Below are 24,164 nucleotides of genomic sequence, written 5' to 3'. Positions count from 1 at the left end.
CATTATACCAGAGAGTGAAGAGTATTGAAAGACAAGGGCAGTGTGTGCTTGACAATTTGAAGTGAATGGCTTTCTAATAAAAATGCTTATTTTCTGCCCTTTCTTTTAAAAATAGAACAGTAACTTTAAACAAATCCATCCAAAAATAGCATTAAAAACTATAATAAAGGAAAGTTAAGAGAAGGTTGGAAAGGAAAGTAAACACAGCAAATAATAAGATTGAGTCAGTTGAATGGCCTTATTTTGTATTCAAAAGAAGATTTGGCATAGAATTAAGTAAGTGAGCATATCCTCTTTAAAGTGGAAAATGAGAATAAAAGAAGAAAGGAACTAGGTATGAAAACAGTTACAACATACAGAAATAATGCCTAATTGATTCAGAATATATACCACAAAGGGATCAAAGATGGTGACAGAGTAGGTAGATGGACATTCCCATAGCCTCCTCTCAAGGGCAAACTGGGGTTATAACTAAATTTAAGAACAATCATCTTGAAAAACCAACTCAGGACTAAATAAAGAGAAGTCTATAACCAAGGATTCATAGAAGGAGCCGCACCGAGACTGGTAGAAAGGGCAAAGACGCGTAAAAGTCTGCCCCTGTTCCCACAAGTGGCAGTTGAGGTTCCGAGGGTCATATCAGCTGTGGGGGAGGTTAATCCTGAGAGGTGTCCTAAGTCCCAAGCCAGGAGCCCCAGCCTAGAAACCCAGAGCCTAGCACAGGTGCCCACAAGGCATTTGGCAGTGAAAATAGATGAGGTTTCTGTCTACAAGAAAGAGATGAAAATTTCAGAGATGCAGGCACCCCTTAAAAGGCCATCTATGACAAACTGACAGCCAACTTCAAACTCAATGGGAAAAAACTAAAAGTAATCCCATTAAGATCAGGAACAAGATGGGGTGTCCCCTTTTACCACTCTATTTAACATAGTACTGGAAATCTTAGTCACAGCAATCAGACAACAAGAAGAAATAAAGGGCATCCAAATTGGAAAGGAAGAAGTAAAACTCATTATTTGCTGAGGACATGATAGTGTTCATAGAAAACCCTAAAGTCTCAGCAAAAAATCTGTTAGACCTGATGTATGAATTCAGCAAAGTGGCTGAATATAAAACTAGTATTCAGAAATCAGTGGCAGTTTTATACACCAATAATGAACTGTCAGAAAGAGAAATTAAGGAAGCAATCCCATTAACTGCTGCCAACAAAAAAAATAAAGCAACTAGGAATAAATTTAACCAAAGAGGTTAAAGATTTGTACTCAGAAAATTATAAAACATTGAAAAAAGAAATCGAGGAAGATACAAACAAGTGAAAGCATATACTGTGTTCATGGATAGGAAGAATTAACATCATTAAAATGTTCATATTGGCCCTGGCTGGTTGGCTCAGCGGTAGAGCGTCGGCCTGGCGTGTGGGGGACCCAGGTTCGATTCCCGGCCAGGGCACATAGGAGAAGCGCCCATTTGCTTCTCCACCCCCCTCCTTCCTCTCTGTCTCTCTCTTCCCCTCCCGCAGCCGAGGCTCCATTGGAGCAAAGATGGCCCGGGCGCTGGGGATGGCTCCTTGGCCTCTGCCCCAGGCGCTAGAGTGGCTCTGGTCGTGGCAGAGCGACGCCCCAGAGGGGCAGAGCATCGCCCCCTGGTGGGCAGAGCATTGCCCCTGGTGGGCGTGCCGGGTGGATCTCGGTTGGGCGCAGGTGCATACAGGAGTCTGTCTGACCGTCTCTCCCCGTTTCCAGCTTCAGAAAAATACAAAAAAAAAATGTCCATATTACCAAAGTAATCTATAGATTTAATGCAATTCCTATTTAAAAAAACTAATTGCATACTTCACAGATCTAGAGCAAACATTCCAAAAATTTACATGCAACACCCCCCAGAAAAAAACCCAAATAGCTTCAGCAATCTTGAAAATGAAAAACAAAATAGGAGGTATCTCTCTTCCATAACTCAAGCTATACTACAAGGCCATTGTCACCAAAACAACCTGGTACTGACATGAGAACAGGCATATAGATCAATGGAACAAAACAGAGAACCCAGAAATAAACCCACACCTTTATGTCAATTAATATTTGACAAAAGAGCAAGAATATACAAAGGAGTAAAGAGAGTCTCTTTAATAAATGGTATTGGGAAAATTGGACAGGTACATCCCCCCAAAAAGTGAAACTGGACTACACTGATACCATTCACAAAAATAAACTCAAAATGAATAGTAGAGTTAAATGTTAAGCACAAAACCATAAAAATTCTAGAAGAAAATGATATATCTCTGTGGGCAAGTGAAATAAAGGAGAAAATGAACAGATGGGACTATGTATTTTGCACAGGAAAAGATACCATTAACAAAATAAAAGACAACTCAATCTACAGGCTAACATAATTGCTGATACATCTGATAAGGGGTTAATAACTATAATTTAGAAATAACTTATAAAATTTGATATCAGGAAGACAAATAAATCAATTAAAAAGCGGGCAAAGAACCTGAATAGACACTTTTCCAAAGAAGACATACAGATGGCCAATAGGCATGTGAAAAAATGCTTGTCACTAATCATCAGAGAAATGTAAATTAAAACCACAATGAGATATCACCTCACACTTGCCAGAATGGCGCTCATTAACCAATCAAATGCTGGCAAGGTTGGGGAGAAGAGGGAATCCTCGTGCACTGCTGGTGGGAGTGCAGACTTGTGCTGCCACTGTGGAAAACAGTATTGGATTTCCTAAAAAAATTAAAAATGAAACTGCCTTATGACCCAGCTCTCCCACTTCTAGGAATGTGTCCTAAGAATCCCAAAACACCAATTCAAAAGGTGATATGCACCCTCATGTTCATTGCAGCATGGTTCACAGTAGCCAAGGTCTGGAAAGAGCCCAAAGGTCAATCAATGGGCAAGTGGGTAAAAAAGCTGTGATAGATTTTCACAACAGAATACTATACAGCCATAAAAAATACATCTTTTCTTTTAAGACAGCATGGATGGACCTGAAGATTATTATGCTAATGAAATAAGCCAGTCAGATTCAGACAAATACCATATGATCTCACTTATATGTAGACACAATAAACTAAGGAAGAAAATAGAAACAGGCCTGACCAGGCAGTGATGCAGTGGATAGAACATTGGACTGCAATGTGAAGGACTCAGGTTTGAATCCCTGAGGTTGTTAGCTTGATCACGGGCTCACCTGGCTTGAATGAGGGCTCACCAGCATGAATGTGGAGTCTCTGGCTTGAGTGTGAGATCAAGGTCACTGGCTTGAGTCCAAAGTCACTGGCTTGAGCAAGGGGTCACTCGTTCTGCTGTAGCCCCCTGGTCAGGGCACATATGAGAAAGCAATCAATAAACAACTAAGGAGACTAAGGAGCCACAATGAAGAATTGATGCTTCTCATCTCTCTCTCTTCTTGCCTGTCTGTGTCCCTATCTGTCCTTCTCTCTGTCTTTGTCACAAAGAAAATAAAAAGAAAATAGAAACAGAGGCAGGGCAACAGAGAGCAAATGGACAGCTGTCTGAGGGAAGGGGAAAGAGGGAACTAAATAAAAAAATGAAGGGATTAGCCAAAATGTATATGCAGAACACACATATATAGACAACATGATAGCACTAGCCAGAGGGAAAGGGTGGGTAGAGGTAGTGGGATAGAGGGATGGGGGGCTAAGGGGGGTAATGGAGGTAGAAAGAGACTTTGCATGTTTAATGGGGCAGGGACTATAAAGTATGTAGAGGGTGTTATATTGAGTGTGACAATTGAAACCATATCAACACAATAAATTTTAAAAATTTTAAAATAGAATATATACTACCTTTTTCTCTCTTTCCTAATTTTGATTTTATATTTAGTTATATTTAAATATTTTAATAAAGATACCAATTCTTACCAAGTAACAGAATAAATTCATTGCTGAATTTGCCTGAATGTGGCAAAGAAATTTCTGGGCTATTTGAGCAACTTTAATGTGGTACTTTTCACCTACAGCTCAACCATTGGAAACCCAAATTCAAAATATGAATTTTTTTTATGTCATGGGACTGACCTCTTTCCCAGAAGGATACTGAAAAGAAGTCCTGCCAAAAGCAGAAGTCACCTGAATTTAAATTGTGCCTAGTTCGTATTTTGTTAATCTACACCTTCTTTGTTTCTTCTTTTCTACTCACAATATATTTTTATGGTTGTTTTGTTGTTAAAGAGAATCATAAGCACCAGTTACCTCTAAGCACTAATGTTTTCATAAATACTATTTGGTTCTCATGATGATACTGATATCTATTACCATCTCCATTTTATATATAAGGAAACCAAAGAACTGTGACATTAGAAGTACCATGTAGTGAGTGGAAACAGACCTGGATTAGATTTCTAGCTCTAGGTCTAGAAGTAAGCTGTGTGACTTTGGACAGATAAGTGACAGAACCTCCTTAAGCCTCAGTGTCCTCACAAACAAAATAGAATAACACTCCTTTTTTTTTTCTGTTCTGAGGAGTCATTTATCTTCACTTCTTACTTTAATGTTTGAAATTGAGATACATTTTATAATTGTTGTGTCTTGCATTTTTTTCACCCTATAAAGCTGCTATTAAATTGATGATGTCTTACCATTGATAGCACTCGATAACTGAGGGATTTAGTAATACATACCCTCCAAGGTTCTTTCCCCAACCCCAAGGTTCTTATAAAGTTTAAGGATTCTGTATGTAAGTGCTTGGTAAAAATCAGAGCTCAAGAAATTATCACTTTTATTATTTTTTGGTAACTTGGTCATAGTTTATATTAGTTAAGTAACAAAGCCTAGATTGAAACCAAGTTTATAATTGTACTTACAAAACTTATTCTTTTTTAGCCAGAAATATTCTAGCTCTAAAGAGTAAGGGAACTAGCTCATTATATTAGTTGTGAGTTGGTCCCCCATATCATGGCCCAGATTCCTTGATTCTCGTAACTCTGCCTGTTCTTCCTAATTTCTGCTATCTTCACCAGGCATAGATCATGTTGAACCTGTCAACACTTAAAATTTGAAATTGTAACATTTAAATCAATTTACATAAGACATTTTTTTTTCCAGAGGCAGAGAAAGAGAGTCAGAGAGAGGGATAGATAGGGACAGACAGACGGGAATGAAGAGAGATGAGAAGCATTAATCATTAGTTTTTCGTTGTGACACCTTTGTTGTTCATTGATTGCTTTCTCATATGTACCTTGACCGTGGGCCTTCAGCAGACCAAATAACCCCTTGCTCGAGCCAGTGACCTCGGGTCCAAGCTGGTGAGCTTTTGCTCAAACCAGATGAGCTCGTGCTCAAGCTGGTGACCTCGGGATCCCAAACCTGGATCTTCCGCATCCCAGTCCAACGCTCTATCCACTGTGCCACCACCTGGTCAGGCCTTACATAGGACTTTTATAATTATTATTTATTATATTAAGTTGACATGTTATCTTTTGGAGATTGAGCTTCTGGGATATCAGAAACTAGCTGAAAGATAAAATAGGCTAAAAGGTCTTTCTATCTTTAAATAGAAAGGTAAACGTTAAAATTAATGAAATGAGCCTGACCTGTGGTGGCGCAGTGGATAAAGCGTTGACCTGGAAATGCTGAGGTCCCCAGTTCGAAACCCTGGGCTTGCCTGGTCAAGGCACATATGGGAGTTGATGCTTCCTGCTCCTTCCCCCTGTCTCTCTTTCCTCTCTCTCTCTCTGTCTCTCTCTCTCCTCTCTAAAATGAATAAATAAAAAAAAAATTAAAAAAAATTAATGAAATGAAATTAAGCCTCTAGCCTATTTTAGCATCCTTTGTTTTGTGTTTCTCTTTTTCCTTCCAGAGGGAATCAGTGATTCATCATTGTACTGGTGATTGGTGTTGATGCTTCCTTACCCACCAAAAGTGACTTTGAGCTGGGAAAGGGAGTATGGACAAGAATCTCAACCACTGTGTTAGTATAATCATTATTATTATTATTTGCCTGCCAGCATCCAAACTTTCTTTTCCACTGGAGGAACTCTGTCCTCCCTCAGCCCTTGTGGTTTTGTGAGGGGGTAGGTTGAGAAACCCAAGGCTGGAAAATCAACACATTTTATCCCTTTGGCCACAGTATTTGATTCAAGGATGAACAAATAACTTACATTTTTTTCCTTGTTTAATTTAGTTTGAGTTTTAACTTTCTAATACTTTTGATTGAAAATGTTCATCTTCACTAATATAATTAGAAATGAAGACCAATTGATGATTGGAGACACCATTAATAGCCACAGGCCAACATTGGAACTAAACCCTTAATGAGGAGTTGATGAGGATAGTTTTTCACAGTCCCTTGGTACCATCAAGGAAGAGGCTTGCTCTGATGGACCTACCCATGTGTAAAATCAGTTAGGCAGATATTTTCATTAGCAGTGAGGCTATTGTGGTATCACAGATCAATAATCATTAAACCATGCAGCTTCCTCTTTCTGAATCCAGTGTTTGTCAGCCAGTCATTTGAACTTAATTTAGCTTTTCTTTTCTTGCAAGGGAGTACATATAGCAGGTGAAATCTGTTGTCTGGGAAGTATTAAGTAGGGTAGTGTAACTTAATAAATTCATGATCTGGTTTGTAAGTGAACCTCCAGTGAATTTGATTAGTAGGAGCTAGCCCACCTGTTGAGCTCAACCTTGGATAATTTAACATATTAAAATTTCTGAATCTGCATATTTGAAAATCACATTCAAAACAGAATCGATTAGTGCAGGCATGGCCAACATATGGACTGCGGGCCGGATCCAGCCCACATGATGAGTTTATGTGGCCCGTGATTAAATTTAATATTCTCTGCTACTTGAAAATCTCAGCTACTCAGAAGCGGAAGCATCTTTGGTTATTGGAAATCTAGATATTTAAGAAGATAGTAATACGCGGAGAAGAATTCTGCGTGTGACTAATCTAGGGTTAACTTCCAATAATTGGTCGAATTGATTCGCGATACTTCTTTATTTTTTAAAAAAATCCATTATAAAGATTTACAACTTTTGTACTCGTCTGTACTCGATATGAACTGTTTGACATTTAGCGGTGATGTGAAACCCACATTCTTTTAGGCGGACTTTGCCAGTGCACACCCAAGGTCAAACAATTCATTATTTTTGTGGTCAAGTGTGCTGAATCAAGTGGCATTGTAGCATTGACAATAGCCGCAGTTGATAGCTGAAAACATGTCCAGGCTGTTTGTAAAACAAAATAATTGTTTTATTTGCGATATAACCCCTTTAATCTCATTCTATTAATTAAATATTGTATCAATTGATTATGATACATTTTGGATATTTATACAGGATGTAATTATATTTTTCTTAAAATATATTTTTATTAAAATAATACTGTATATTAAAATTTTTTTCACTCACATTTATTCATAAACAAGTTACATAATAAAATTTTGTTTACTTAAATGAATCAGTTTTGTATTTAACATTTTTTAATTTTAATATTTTGTCCGGCCCATGAAAAAAGTTTTCTTTCTAATCTGGCCTGGGGGCAAAAACTGTTGGCCATGCCTGGATTAGTGGCAAGTAAAAAATTATATGAAAGATTACCTTAAAACACCACATTGTAAAATTACCTATTTGTTGTTTACTCTCGTGGGAAGAGTGGAGTTGATGTTTGTTCTTTGAAATGTATTCACTCATATAAGATCCTGAGTGCATTGTGTGGGCAGTCAGTGGGAGTTTGGGGCTGATTGACTTGCCTACATTTTTCTAAGACCTCAGCCACCAAACTTTGTGATCCTTTGTGTGGTTGGTGAAATGTTAGCTATGAAAAGTGGCCATCACAGTCCTGGTAAGATGTTACATGATATGATTCAGTCTTTTAGAAAGTTTATATCCATGACTACTCATGAGATTCTAGAGAGAGTGATAGACAATTGAACATCCAATTTATTTTACAGTATGGCTTGTTACAGCATCTTCAAGATAAAGAATGCCGGCCCTGGCCGGTTGGCTCAGTGGTAGAGCGTCGGCCTGGCGTGCAGGGGTCCCGGGTTCGATTTCCGGCCAGGGCACACAGGAGAAGTGCCCATCTGCTTCTCCACCCCTCCCCCTCTCCTTCCTCTCTGTCTCTCTCTTCCCCTCCCACAGCCAAGGCTCCATTGGAGCAAAGATGGCCCGGGTGCTGGGGATGGCCCCTGGGCCTCTGCCCCAGGTGCTAGAGTGGCTCTGGACAGAGCGACGCCCCTAGTGGGCATGCCGGGTGGATCCGGGTCAGGCACATGCGGGAGTCTGTCTGACTGTCTCTCCCCAGTTTCCAGCTTCAGAAAAATAAAAAAAAAAAACCCCAAAACATAAAGAATGCCATTTAGAGCCTAGTTCTCTTCATTAAGAAGACTTGATATTCCTATGTGGGTTGCAAATATTAAACTATTATTAGGCTTGCAAGGATTTTTGCTTATTATGTGCAACAAATGCTGAATGCTATATACATGGCATGGGGTTAAGTAAATGTTCCCTTTTACACAACCTAAGTGCAAGACTGTCAAATAATTTCATAATCATTTCATAAGCCAGATAAAGGCATTCACCATAAAGGTTGTAATGTTTTTTAAATGTCAGAGTAGTAACTGAACAATTATGAGTTAGGGCACATTTTATTATTAATTTGTCACTCTTACTATGACATTAACTTCCTCCAAATTGCTCATTTGACATTTTTCTAATCCAGACTGTGTGAAAAGCATCACAATGGACATTGCCTTGTTATATTTCTTCTATTTTATACTTTTAAAAACTTTTTAAAAAAAACATGTATATTAAGCACAAATGCCTTCTTGTAAAAATTTTCCAAATTATGTAAAAGCAAATGTCCCCTTTTATTCCTACCTGTTCTTACTACCCTTTCTAGAAGTTACACTGTTAACTGATTAGCATATCTACTTCTAGCCTCTTCTATATGCATTTATGAAAATAGATGCGCATATATTAGTGTATTGTTTTATTTTTGGTATTTATGTCTATAAATTGGATCATAGAATATATATTGCTTTGCGACTTCCATTTTTCACTTAATGGGATGTGTTAGGGGTCTTTCCATATCAATACATATAGATTTATTCATATAATCATTCAACAAGTATCTATTGAACATTAATGTGGATTTTATTGTTGTTCAGCAAATATTCACTCTCTTCTCCTCAGCTCCTCAGGGTAGGATCGTATTTCCCTGCCTCATTGTTGTGGAACTTGCTCATATGACTTGTTTAGGCCATTGGAATGTGAGGGGTGGAAGTGGCAGTATGCCAGATCCTAGTAGAATCTTTGAGAGACATTGTAACTTCCATTAACCTTCTTAGGCTCCTGCTCTCCACTAAAAGAATAGTATGTCTTTTATTGTTCTTCAGTCCAGTCCCTGGCAAAGGAAGACACATGGAACAGAACTGAACCCAACCCACAGCCTTGTTATAGTTGACTTTAGAACAGTGAGCAATAAACATTTGTTGTTATAAGGTATTGAGATTTTGGGTTTTCTGTATTTAGCATGAGTACAGCAAAAATGGACTGATACAAACATTTGCTGTTTGCCAGGCTTTGTTCTAGATGCTTATAAAACAACAAAAATTCCTATCCATGTGGAATTCACATGGAAGAGCTGGACAGTATTCCATAGAATAGTTGAACTATGGTAAGGCATTGTTTCTTCTTTAGTCTTATAAGCCTTTTGCAAAAAGTGCTTAACATGTAATGTCTGTGTCTTCAGTGCTTCTGCTGCCTCTATCTTCTTCTTCCCAGCACCACTGCCTCTTATTCACTTCTTTTCTCTTTTCCTTCTACCTTAATTGACTGTTAAAGAATCCATTGGTTCGTCCTCTAGGTTCTTCCCACCTTCAGAAGTCCAATGCATTATTATAGGTGCGATTTCTAGCTATGACTTTACCTCATTCGAAACTCTGTGACACTTTTTTCTTCTTTACCAAACACAAAGTCTGACCTCAATGTCCACCCCTTTCTTTCTTTTTTCTTTCTTTCTTTTTTTACTTTATTAAAATATTGAGTTTATTTCATATGTATATTTTTACCTCTCCAACATTTCCATTTGTCTGACCATCACAACTACTATGTTTTATCATAACATTGCATACATACTTAAAACAAGCAAAGGGTAAAGTTCCATCTTTAAAAACTAAACAGGCATTTTGGTTTTTTAAATTTTTAAATTTTTTTTTCATTGATTTGAGAAAGACAAAGAGAGAAGCATCAACTTGTTTCACTTAGTTGTTCCATTTAGTTGTGTACTCATTGATCGCTTCTTATATGTACCCCAACTAGGGGTCAAATTCATGACCTCTGTTTGCACTGAGTTGACCCTTTACCCACTAAGCCACCTGCCCAGGGCTAAACAAGCATTTTGAATAACACATTCTTGGCAAAGGAACATGGACAACATTTATCAGACAAGGTAGGGAAAGTTCTAACTCTGCATTATAGAAAGAACACCAGATATCAATTGTTAGAGAAATGAAATAAGATGAAAAATTTTAACAAACTGTTTAAACTATTTTCTTAAAGAGATTTCCTCCACTGCCAAAGATCTTGAATAGCTTCCTGCATCATCTAGAAGCAATTCTTCACATAACTGATGAACTTGGCTTCCACTTTAGGAAGAGAACCACCTTTTTCTTTACTGGCTTGTGTTTTTACTTTAATATCTTCTACAGAGCTAGGTTCTTTTAGTGTTCTAGCAGTTTTTTTCTGGCTTTGGAAAGATTCTAGACCTTTTGATCTTGGTGTTGATGGTTTTGAATTTTTCCATTTTGGTTGATTTTTGAACATTTGTTTTGGCAGAAGTATCTTGTATAGATTTCTTTACTGGAGCCTTTTCTTCAACTTCACATCATCATCATCATCTTCATCATCATCATCATCATCTTCAGCAGCAGCAGCAACAGCAAGTTTTACTTTTTTCTGTGAAACCTTGCTACACTTACAAGGAAAGAATGCTTTCCAGATATACTTAGGAGTTTCACATCTCCCTCCTCTTCAACTTCTGAACTCTGCATCTTCCTCCACAGCTATTAAGTATTATCCACTAGTATGCACAGGCCCTGAACCATACTTCAACCACAAGACCACAGATGGTGTTATTTTAAAGCCATGAAAGGAAACTGTTGGCTGTACAGACATTTTCAAAGTAGCCAGTGTTACTTTATTTGGACTGCATTCATAAATCATTGCCTCTGTTTCAACAATCCACAATTCTTTTTTTTTTTTTGCACCAGTCCCTAAATTGAACATATGTAAAGATAATTGGTGCTGATTTTCATCACTATCCACCTTAAAGTGGTCATTTTTGTCAGCCTTTAGTTTACAACTGAAAAGATAGTTCGGGGGCCTCAGAAAGCTTATATCTATATCCATTGAATCTTCCATGGAGTGGTAGCATGCACTTAGGTGAGAGAGAAGGTAGATGGAGATAAACGACTTATATTTCTCAGAACAGAGGTACAGGATGGAATCTCCCTAGTGTCTACCTCCTTTCAACTTTCCAACTTCATTCTTTCCTTAGTCCTACACTCTTGTTTTGCCAGGTCAGTCTTTTTACTACCCAGAGCACACATCCTATAGTGAACTTCATGGTGGGTGACCCAAAATTTCCTGAGTATTCACTCCCCCAGCTTCTGGTAGTGTTGGTGGATGATGCCTTTTATACAAGTCTCTCCCTGTGACTTTTTCTCAGTTGAAGAGAACCACCTCATGCATGATTCACATTCCATCCTAGGGATAGCCTACATCCAATGATTGGTTAAAAAAGGGGCCTCTAAAGAACTACCTCTTTGTGTCAGGGCAAGATAATTCTAAAAAGTTATCCCAGCTTCAGAACAACTAATGAGATTGGCTAAGGCCTTTTTTTAAATGACAATATTAGATTCAACACCTTTTTTTTATCCTACATTCTTCATTTCCTCACAGAGGCTGATCCCAAGAACACTCTCTAATATAGTTTCTAAATGCTAAACTTTATCACAAAACCTGTTTCCTGGGAAACCTGACATAAAACACACCCTGTAGGTACTGGAAATTTCCCATATCTTGGTACCTTGATCATGTTGTTCACTCTACCCAGGATACCTTCACTAGAGTTGTCTGCTAGTTAAAACTTTACCCATACTTCGTGGCTTCTCCACCTGTGGTAAGAAGGAGAAAAAACATCACCTATTCCTGATAAAACCTCTTCCATGATTTCTCTACCCAGAAACCCTTCCTCTCCCTTTGAACTCCCCATAAGTAATGCTCTTCTCATACCTCTGTTATTGTGTTATGGGAGCTAGCAGGTTGTAAGAGAAGAGCTTGGACTTTGGAATCAAGCAAGCTGGGACTCTCCACTTACTAGCTGTGTGACCACAGACTACTCTGTTTTTCTCATCAGTAAAATAAGGGGGTGAGGAGTCTACTTCATAAGCTTGTTGTGCATGGTAAATGAGATAACACAGATAAAGTGCTTGGTCATAAGAGGTGGTCAAATTTAAGATCCTCCCACACTCTCCTTTTTTCTCTTCTTTATTCTATCTTGTATTGTTATTAGTTATACCAATCATTTGTAGACTTGTATTATCTGCCTACAGAATTGGTAAGGGCTAAACACAAAGAGTTTAGTAAATGTTGAACTAAATACCAGTTCTGGGAAAAATATAGATTGTTTTTGTACCTAAGAATATCCATGTTTTATCCCATAATTCATAAATTTATCACACAAATAAGGGAGTCTAGAATGACTATTTCATTAGGAACTGTAGCTGCAAGAGTTCTTACAGCCTCTGGCTAGCCTTGTCTCTCACTGCAAGCACCATATGAGAAGCCAAGCAAGCTGCAAACAAAGGTACTCTTAAAGAGTTTGGACTCAAATAATAGCTAAGGAGTTTCCAGAAAAGCCATATACATTGGGATTCCTATGATAAAAGTTTCTTTTAATCAAATTTTTATGACCATAGTTGAGAATTCTAAAATAATCTTAAAGGTTAGAACTGGGGCAAGAAGTGACTAAGTTAGCACAATGTTTAGCACATGTTCAGGACATGAATGAATGGATGCATGTGGCTGAGCCATGGGTGAATTTCTGTAGAAGGAATATTTCTGTCTTCTCAGACACACTCAAGACATCTTCAGGGAAATGTGAAGGGCAGAGTAAGACTACTCTCGTATGTAACCATTCTTAGTTATGATTGATGAGGTAAGTGAAATACCCCACTTGTGTCTGACAACAGTATTTCTGAAAAGAAAATATAAATGGTGATAATGCTAGGATGCAGGAAGTTAAATTTATTTAAAACTCCAGTATAGCTTTAAGTCCAGGTTTCTCAATAAATATTAATAGCTTCTGTCACAAGTTAGGTTCCCCTCAGAAGCTGAGACTGAGTTTAGTGTGCAAAATGTTTATTACAGAAAGCCCTGAAGACCAACACCTGCAGGAATGACAAGAGGAAAGCAGGAGTGGGCAGAGGGAGAAGTTGAGGTGGAATGCAGCTCCAAAGACAGATTTGGCCTACCCTACATGAGAATCTAGAGCTAGATGGCCAATCAGAGTTGTTCCAAGTTGGGTCAAAATGATCAGGCCTTTATACCCTTACCTTAATCGGTCGTTGTATGTAGAATGTTGTGATTTGGGGTGAGGTGGTTTTCTATAGTTGAGGCAGACCCTGAACCCTGAAGGGGCAGAGGGCTGTCTGCCTACTGTACCCCCGCAGCTGAGGTATCAAGTCCTTCCATGTAAGAGGGCTGGAAGGTGTATCTCCATATTCACAGCCCGCTAAGCCCTATCCTTGTCCCTTCCCCTCCCCTCTTCTTTGCCCTCTTTGCCTTCCCTTTATACCCCGTTTGTATTACCTCTTTTCTTAGCATGTCCTTTTCTTCTTTGTTGGGCTAACTTCCACTCATCCTTTAAGATTATTCTCAGAACCATTATCTCCTCTAAGATGTTTTTCTGGATTTCTCAAAATAAGATAAGATTCTTTTTCATGATGCTTACAAAATATCCTGCATCTCATGCTTCTTTACATTCTATTGTATATCTGCTATGTGTCTGTCTCATTTCAGACTGGAAGCTGCTTTAGAGCCCCAGCGCCAAGCAATGTTTTACTCAGACACAGGGATGTAATCCACATTTGTTAAAGAAGTCATTTGGATGGAAGAGTGATGGGGCTCATTAACAGCACTGGTATGTGAATGTATAGTCCTATTGGCTAAGAAGCTACAAAGTAAGTGTATTATAACATCATGTGTGTTTATTCAGACATTAAAAAAATTCCCACTGATTTGAGGGAAAGAGAGGAAGGGAGAGAAGAGCGCAGGGATAGAGAGAAAGAAAGAAGCATCAACTCATTGTTTCACTTAATTGATCCATTTAGCTGTATAATCATTGATCATTTCTCCTTCATGCCCTGAGGGATCAAACCTGCAACCTATGGCATGACATGTCAACATTTTGTCTACTGAGCTGCCACCAGGTGAGGGCCAGGACTTTTATTCTTTCTTTCATTTTTTTAAGAGAGACAGACACAGAGAGAGAAAGGAGAGAGAGAGAGAGACAGGAAAAGAGAGAGAGATAAGAAGCATCAACTTGTAGTTGTTTCACTTTAGTTGTTCATTGATTGCTTCTCATGTGTGCCTTGATCAGGGGGCTCAAGCCAAGCCAGTGACCCTTTGTTCAAGCTAGAAACTTTTGGGCTCAAGCCAGTGACTCTTGGGCACAAGCCAGCAATCATGGATTTATTTATTTATTTATTTTATTTTATTTTTTTTCATTTTTTCTGAAGCTGGAAACAAGGGAGAGACAGTCAGACAGACTCCCGCATGCGCCCCACCGGGATCCACCCGGCACGCCCACCAGGGGCGACGCTCTGCCCACCAGGGGGCGATGCTCTGCCCATCCTGGGCGTCGCCATGTTGCGACCAGAGCCACTCTAGCGCCTGAGGCAGAGGCCACAGAGCCATCCCCAGCGCCCGGGCCATCTTTGCTCCAATGGAGCCTTGGCTGCGGGAGGGGAAGAGAGAGACAGAGAGGAAAGCGCGGCAGAGGGGTAGAGAAGCAAATGGGCGCTTCTCCTGTGTGCCCTGGCCGGGAATCGAACCCGGGTCCTCCGCACGCTAGGCCGACGCTCTACCGCTGAGCCAACCGGCCAGGGCTCATGGGTTTATTTTGATGATCCCATATTCAAGCTGGCGACATTGAGGTTTCAAACATGGGACCTCAGTGCCCCAGGCACTCTCTCTTTTCCGGTCTCTCTCTCTCTCTCTTTCACTGTACCATCACCGGTCAAGCTGGACTTTTATTCTTAATTTAAAATTTTTTTCTGTTACAGTTCACATTCAATATTAGTCAGAATTTTAAACATATAATAAATAGGTCTATTAAATCTTCTGAATCCTTTTTCATTTGGCTAGCTGACTGTTTTGCAAAATGAACGGCATATACAATGCTTTTCTGACCTGCTATTTCCCAATTGGCATGATGGGACACTTTGGGGGTCACAAGATGTGTCTTGATGTGTGATAATATATTTGGTATTTTCATTGCCTGTTATTGCTTTCTGACTGGCAAGGTAGAATTAGTGGTAATATGGTAAAGAGAAGAGGTGGGACAACATAAGTAAATATGTGAATGTCTAGATGTCACGCATTTGGGTTTGAGTGGTAAGGAGCTGAATCACTGAAGTGCTGAATGGGATGAAGGAAGAGGCGAGAGGCAACACACTCTGCCTTGTCTCTATATCCTGCTTTGTACAAGGTTGATGAATATAGAGATTTCAAATGGCTGCAAATGATGTCCCTTTTTGAAGCCTCTTAATATGGAATTCAGTACCATTGCCAAGTCAGGACAAGCTAAGGATAAAACATAAAGCAAAGCATAAGCTGAGGATGCAGACCACCCAGAGAGGCTTTTACTTGGTAAAAGAAAAAAAAAATAGCTCTGTATATGTTTGTTCAAGGAATGCTCATGTATTAAAACTTTTGTGGTTGCAAATGATAGTAGCTCACCTGGAACCATGTTAGGCAAAAAGTATTTGGTTCATGTAGAAAACTCTGGCAAACAAAAGACATAGTTGGCTTCTGGGATGACAAGGACAGAGGTTAGTCCCTCACTAGGATGGAGAGTGCTGGTTTCTTTGTATCAGCTTTCCTTTCTGACACAGGCTTTTCTAGGAGACTGGACCAGATTTTATCTTCCCATATTTTATTCATCCAATTCATAAAACAAACATCTATGAAGCACCTATTATATGCCAGACATTGTTGTAGATGTTGAGAATAGCAGGGGAAGAAAAACAAGAAAAACATCCTTTTGTTTATAGTCTAGGCTAGGGGAAGAAATTCAGACAGTAAACCAAAATGAAAGTGGAATATTTTATAGTATGTTAGAAAGTAATAATTGCTGTGGAAGAAAAGCATCAAGCATAGAAGCAGAATAGGGAGTGCCAGGAGTATGTGTGTTGAATTTTAAATAGAGTAGTTAAGGAAGGCCTTCCCAGGGAGATTACATTTGAGCAAAGACTGAATGGAAGAGAGAAGGTGATCCATGAAGTTAACTGTAGTTTTGGGTTTGGCCTGTGTGTGGAATATCAGTAAGGCCGGTGGGACTAAATTGGTGTGATCATAGAGAAAGATAGCAAGAGGTGAGGCCAGGGAAGTAAGGAGATGTGGGGAAGATTACATGAAACTTTCTGGGTCATAGTAAAGACTTTGACTTAGAGTATGAGATGGGCAACGACTAGAGGGTTTTGTGAAGAGTGATGTTATCTGATTCGCATTAGGCTCTGGCTTCTGTACTGAGAATGAACTGTAGAAAAGCAAGGATGGAAGTGAGAAGATCAGTTGCTTATTACAATAACCCAGGTGATATGATGGGGGCTTGGACCAGGTTAAGCCACAGTTTTTTGTTTGTTTGTTTTTTAAACAATTTGTGTGTGTGTGACAGAGACAGAGAGAGTCAGAGAGAGAGACAGATAGGAACAGAAAGACAGGAAGTGAGAGAGATGAGAAGCATCAATTCTTTGTTGCGGCACCTTAGTTGTTCATTGTTGCCCTCTCATATGTGCCTTGACCAGGGGCTACAGCAGACTAAGTGCCCCTTGCTTGAGCCAGCGACCTCGGGCTCAGGGTGGTAAGCCTTGCTCCAATGAGGTGAGCCTGTGCTCAAGCCAGCAACCTCAAGGTCTTGAACCTGGGTCCTCTGCGTCCCAGTCCAACACTCTATCCACTGTGCCACTGCCTGGTCAGGCTAAGCCACAGCTTTGCTCTCTGAGAGGAACTGCTCCTGTTTCCCAAGTGCCAGTTAAAAAGAGGAATGAGAACTATAAGGTCATAAGAGTCACATGGTCACAAGTATGGCTGGTTGCCCCACTTAGGAGTGAGAGAAGAAGCAGTTTACTTTAATGTGGAGAACTGTTTCTAGAAGAATGGGAAAGTGAAAAGCAGGCCTCAATTGCCATCTACTTTAAGCATTCAAGACTGCTTTAAAACTTTGGAAGCACTCTCCTTCCTTTGCCTACATCTTCAAATCAATCTGGGAAAAAATTCTCTGCCTGAAACTCACAATATATTGTACTACATCCATGGACTACTCTGCAGAAAACAGAGCTAAGGCTTTTATAAAGAATCGAGCCATGTGAAGATTTCATCCTGACACAATATATTTTAGAGTTCATGTCTTATTCTTAGAGAAGTTTTCTTTGCTGAAATGTAGCTTATTCAATTTATTTATTTTCACAATAACTGACTTAAATGGTTACATATGCGTGCACCTGGTTTTTTTCAAAAACTACTTCTTTAAAACACTATCTCAATTTTCTGAAAAGAGAATGTGTGACGAACATTGCATTATTTATATCATCTTCGCTTCTGAGTGATTCTTGAAAATGCAGCACGGAAACTTAGAAATCTAAAGAGTAAAATAAGCTCTTCTAATATCACCATTACAATAATAATGAATAATTCTAAATATGGAAATGGCCTCCCTTTTACTTGTCTGTGTGGTCTTATGTATTCAACCATTATACCGATTCAATGGGTGATCCTTAGACAGTACGGTCTTTCTTCTCAATTTTCTTTTCCCACACAGGTATAATATGATAGCATCTGCAATCATTTCAGATGTACTAATATACATATAAATCACAATCTTAATGCCCTCTTACTTCAACTTTTATTATATTTAGTACCCTTTGTTTAGATTGAGTTTAATGTTATCATCATGTATCCCAACAGGAGAAGTAGAATATTTCCTTCTTCTTTCTTTTTTTTTAAATTTATACAACATTTATTGAGCATACTTATTTTTACTTTTATATTTTTTGTTCTCTTATTTTTAACTTAAAATTTCTTAGTTGATTTATTGGGGTGGCATTGGTTTACAAAACCATACAGGATTGAAGTATGCAACCAACAATACATCATCTGTACACACATCATGTGCCCAGAGCAAAGTCTCTTTCTATCCTCATTTATCCCCATTTTGTTCACTTTCACTGACCCTCAACTCCTTTTCCCTCTGGCTATCATCACACTGTTGTGTGTATGAATTATTTTTTGCTTAATTTCTTCACCTTCTTTCATTTAGACCCCCCAACCACCCTCATTTCTCACAGTTGTCAGTCTGTTCCATATCATGCCTCTATTTTTATTTTGTTCATCAGTTTGTTTATTTATTTATTTATACATTGAATTTATTAGGATGACACATATACAGGGTTTGGTTTCCCAACTCCACAACACATCTCTGTGCTCTGCACTACATGTTTCTCCCAGTCAAATCTTTGTCCATCACCATATATCCCCTCATCCCCTTCTCTACTTCCCCCCTTCCATCAGTCACCATATTGTTGTCCTTGTCCATGAATTTTTTGTCCTTAAAATTTTTTTTGCTCTATCCCTCCACCCCCTTGCCCCATCCCCACTTCCCTCAATAGCTGTCAGCCTGCTCTCTATGTATAAGTCTTCCTCTATTTTGCTTGTTAGTTCATTTTTCTCATTAGATTCCACGTATGAGTGAAATAATATGGTACTTGTCTTTCTCTGACTGGCTTATTTTACTTAGCATAATGATCCCCAGGTCCATCCATGCTGTCACAAAAGGTAAGATTTCCTTTTTTGTTATGGCCATGTAGTATTCCATTGTATAAATGTACCACACTTTTTTATCCACTCATCTATTGATAGGCACTTGGGCTGTTTCCAGACCTTGGCTATTGTAAATAATGCTGCAATGAACATCAGAGTGAAAAGATTATTTAGAATTAATGTTTCAGGATTCTTAGGATATATTCCCAGAAGTGGAATCACTAGGTCAAAAGGCAGTTCCATTTTTAGATGGGTTCAGCTCCCAACCACCTGATTTCTGGACAAAAGCTTCTCCTGTAGACATGCTCCAAAAGCCCTAGCTTTGCACAGCACTCTGATCCCTGTGCAGTACTAAATTCAGTAGGGTGGGGCCCCAGGGTTTGGAAGTACAGGCCAAGTGATTCAACAGGCAGAGGTGGTACCATCTGTGCACTCAAGGTGAGAAAAATGATTCCCTTTCCAAAGTTACACAGTTCAATCACTGCTTGCATCACTACCAAGACTTTCTTAAGAAAAAAGAACACCCCAGAGGTCTTGCTGAGTGCAGCCAGTAAACTCCTCTGCTGGTCCCAAGCATGGCAGAATGGTGTTGCCGGTGGTTGGAGGACTGGACAGTGTACTCCCCAGGTTGTTGCTATAACAGTAGGAGTGCTCAACCCTGGGAGATGATGTCTGGGTCTCTAGCAGACTGCCTTCTTTCTCAGGTAGACTGAATAGACTGAACACCCACTGATTTTCACCACCATATGCTATATTAGCTCCTTTGTCTCTCTTGCTTTCAGTTGGGGATCCCTGCATAAGGTTGGGGGTATGGGGGCCAGCCCTTTCTATGTCTCTGCCTTTCTTACCAGTCTCTATGTAGTTTCTTGTATAAATCCTTGGTTATAATATTTCAGATCAGCTAGCCTTCAGTTGGTTATTCAGGTTGAGTTCTGTATAATTTAGGTGTAAATCTAGTTTGGCATTGGGAGCCAGTAAGTGTAGCTTCTAGTTACTCTGAAGCTATTTTGGAAGTTCCCCTTTTTTCTTTATTTACAAGTTTACCTATGGCCTTTCCATAGTGAAAAGTTTACATTTGTGTCACTGTTTTATACTCTCAACAAGGTATATACCCAGATGTGACTAATTCTTGTTAAGGTACATTCTGTTCACCTCTGATTCCATGGTTTGCATCTTCTGACAACCACAAAAAAAGAGGTATTAATCAATTTATAATGTATAAAAATGTGACAAGTACTCACTAAGCTAACTTAGCAAATACTACTAGATATTCTGTATATCTTTCTTCTGTTATATCCCTTTTCATTATTCCAGAAGCTACTACTATTTTGAATTTATTTAATTGTTAAAAAAATTAGAGTCTTATTTGTTTTTTAAATTTATTGATTGATTTTAAAGAGAGAGGAAGGAAGAGACACACACACACATACACAGAAACATCCATCTGTTCCTGTATGTGCCCTGACTGGGAATCAAACCCACAGCCTCTGTGTATCAGGTCAAAGCTTTAACTAACAAAGCTATCTAGTCAGGGCTTATTTAATTTTATTATAGTATTTATTAATTTTCTGTCTTAATTGAATGTGGATTACTTTGTACATACAAGAGAATGTTATATCAATAACAAATACCATGTATCTACCATCTAGCGGAAGCAATAGTCTATTATCAAGACCACTCAAGGTTTTGTATTTCTATGATCTTAAAACTCACATCCTTCAGCCCTGGGTGAATAGCTCAGTTGGTTGGTTAGACCATCGCCCCAAAATGTAGGGGTTATCAGTTTGATCCCTAGTCAGGGCACATACAGGGACAGATCAATGTTCCTGCCCCTGCCTCTCTTTTTCTCCCTTCCTCTCTCTCTAAAATCAACAAATAAAAATTTAAAAACCATCACACCCTCCAGCTCTTTCCTAAATTTTGTGTTTATCATTTCCCTGCTTGTCTTTAAAGGCTTACTACACTTTTTGTATCACTAATTTTAAGCTTCATGTAAATTGTATAAGATTGTATCTATTCATCTGTGACTTGCTTTTTGTGATCAACATTATGTGTGTGGAAGTCTAGGTCTGTGGGGACTAATTATGCTGGTGTGTAATGTAGAATTCTAAGCAGAACTATTTGCTTTGAGGTCTAGGAAAATGGTAACTCCTAGAGTTGTACAGCATACAACCCGCATGGCTATGCATGATGGCTGTGATAAATTTTGTTCCCATAGATGGCTATAAAGTGTCTCTCATTCCACGGGCTCTTTTGCAATGTGACCTCACTGTGTACCCATTAAGAAGATGAGACTATTTCCTCTAGCCTTGGATCTGGATGAACTTCTGATTTATTTTGACTAAGAGAATATAGAAAAGGTAACACTGAGTGACTTTCAAGGCTAGGAATTTCTGCCTTCACCACTTGGAATGCTCCCTCTTAGAATCCAACTGACCACTGTGAGACGACCATATTGTGAGAAATTCCGAGCTAACCATATAATGAAGTACAGGTCACTTGGAAGAGCATTTAAATGCCAGACATGTGAATGAAGCCTTATTATGCCTTCTAGTTTAGCCTACTCATCAATTGAATGGACCTAAGTAAGTGACTCCAGCCAATGCTATATGGAAAACTGGCCAGCTAAGCCCAAAACAAATTCCTGACTCATGGTATTATGAACAAATTAAATGAAAATAGAATGGCTCTTCAGAACATTCATTGTTGTCTTGAGTTGGGGGGATTAGTCATTTGGTATGACCATCTCAATAAGAAATATAATCTTAGATGAGATAGCTCTCTGCTGCTGAGGCAGTCCCTGAAGGGCTTGATAGCTGAAAGCAATGGCCAACAGTACTCCCAGCAGTTGAAGTCCACAAGTCCTTCCTTGAAAGGGGATCTTGGAAGTCTATCAGTGTGTCCATAAGTATTTTTTATATGGATATTTGGATTTCTAAGATCATTGGATAGTCTCTTGTATTTTCTAAATATGTTAAAGTTTAACTGTTCATATTTAAATTCTGAATGAATCTGGAAGTGCTTTTTATGGTATGAGGTAAACATTTTTTTCATACAAATAATAATTTTCAATGACACCTCTGCCATATGTCAAGTGTCTCTGTACATTTAGGTGTCTTGCTGGGTTGTCAGTAGTGCTCTGTTGGCTCACTGTCTGTCTCAGAGCCAATATCATAGTGCCTTAATTGCTATAAATTTATAAGACTTGGAGCAGGGATCCTTCAACATTTTCTTTCTTCTTCAAGAGTGTTTGGGCTATTCTTAACTCTGCTCTACCATGTAAATTTTAAATCAGTTCTCCAATTTGACACACATAAAATCTATTATAAATTATGTTTTGTTCTGTTTTCTATGATATTATCTTTACTTTAGAAGTGGTCTGTATCTTATTGAAATATGAGAACACTGAATCAAGGGATTGACTAACACTTGTAGTGACTTAAATGGTGCTCCCTTAAAAAATATGTTTATATCTTAATTCCTGGAACTGTGAATGTTATCTTATTTGTAAAAAGGGTTTTTACTGATGTAATTTATTTAAGGATTTTGAAATGAAGAGTTATTCTGTATTATCCTAATCCCAATGTTAAATGTCTTTATGAGAAACACATAAAAGGAGAGACAAAAGAGAAGAGAAGGGGCAGAGATTGGAGTGATGTGGCCACAAGCTAAATGACACCTACAGCCACCAGCTCTGATAAGATGTTAATATCCAAAAAATATAAAGAACTCACAAAGCACAGCAACAAGTAAGCAAACAATTGAATTAAAAAATGGGAAGAGGACCTGAACAGACACTTCTCCCAAGAAGATATACAAATGGCTAGCAGATATATGAAAAGATGCTCATCTTCACTAGCTATTCAAGAAAGGCAAATCAAAACTACCACCTCACAGCTGTTAGATTGGCTATTATCAGTAAGAGAGGTAATAACAAGTGTTGGAGAGGCTGTGGAGAAAAAGGAACCCTAATTCACTGCTGGTGGGAATGCAAATTAGTACAACCATTATGGAAGAAAGTATGGTGGTTCCTCAAATAATTAAGAATAGAACTACCATATGACCCAGAAATCCCTCGAAAACATTATTATGTAAAGACACATGCACCCCCATGTTTATTGCAGCATTATTCACAGTGGCCAAGACATGAAAAACAAATAAACAAACAAACAAAAAACAAACTGTCCTCCAATAGAGGATTAGATGAAGACTATGTGGTACAGATGTACAATGGGATACTAATCAGCCATAAGAACTGATATGTCAACATTTATGCCATTTATGAAAACCTGGATGGACTTTGAGAACATTATACTGAGTGAAAGAAGTAAATCAGAAAAAGTTAAGAACTGTATGATTTCACACATAGGTGGAATATAAAAGTGAGACATATGGACATAGGTAAAGGGAAAGGGTTACTAAGGGTTACTAAAGGGTTACTAAGGAGGGTTGTGGGGGAGAAAGTTTTGTGGGAGGGCAGTAAAGAGGGTCAAATATACAATGATGGGAAATGATTTGACTTTGGATGATGCATACACAACATAACCAACAGTTCAAATGGTATAGAAATATATACCTGAAACCTATGTACTCTTATTGATCAATGTCATCCCATTAAATTTAATTTTTTAAATAAAACTTTTAAAAATGGTACAAAGGCAATGGGCATCTTGGTAATGGCATTCCTCAACATGCCTATCACAATTTGGACTGGTTGCACATATCTGATGCACAGCTGTCATCCAGGATATCTCTTCATTGTCTACTCAGGGATTCCCTTCATCTGTTTCTCATGTTGAAGCTCCTGTTTGTGTGTGTGTGTGTGTGTGTGTGTGCGTGTCTTATAGCTTCTTTTGTCTTGGTTTACTCTTCTTATTTTGGCAAACACTTTATTTAGTAGCTTCTTGAGAATCAAAAGAACACTTTATTTAGTAGTTTTTTTATGCTAAATGAATAAGTATTTTGAGACTTTGCATATCTACAAATATATTTACTTACTTACTCTAAAATGGTAGTTTAGTCAAATATAAAGTTCTCGGTTGGAAATAATTTTCCTTCAGAATTTCAAAGGCATTGTTCTATT

General features: G+C 38.5%; 1 pseudogene; it reads right to left on the bottom strand.

Annotated features, from left to right (window-relative positions):
• Positions 1 to 10,534: 10,534 nt before the first annotated feature.
• On the bottom strand, positions 10,535 to 11,401 carry LOC136317471 (nucleophosmin-like; annotated as a pseudogene).
• Between the last annotated feature and the right edge of the window lie 12,763 nt (positions 11,402 to 24,164).

This window comes from Saccopteryx bilineata, chromosome X (assembly GCF_036850765.1).
Source record: "Saccopteryx bilineata isolate mSacBil1 chromosome X, mSacBil1_pri_phased_curated, whole genome shotgun sequence".
Taxonomy (NCBI): Eukaryota; Metazoa; Chordata; class Mammalia; order Chiroptera; family Emballonuridae; genus Saccopteryx; species Saccopteryx bilineata.
The sequence above is the reverse complement of the archived record's forward strand: the minus strand, read 5'-3'. Positions and strand labels throughout refer to the sequence as shown.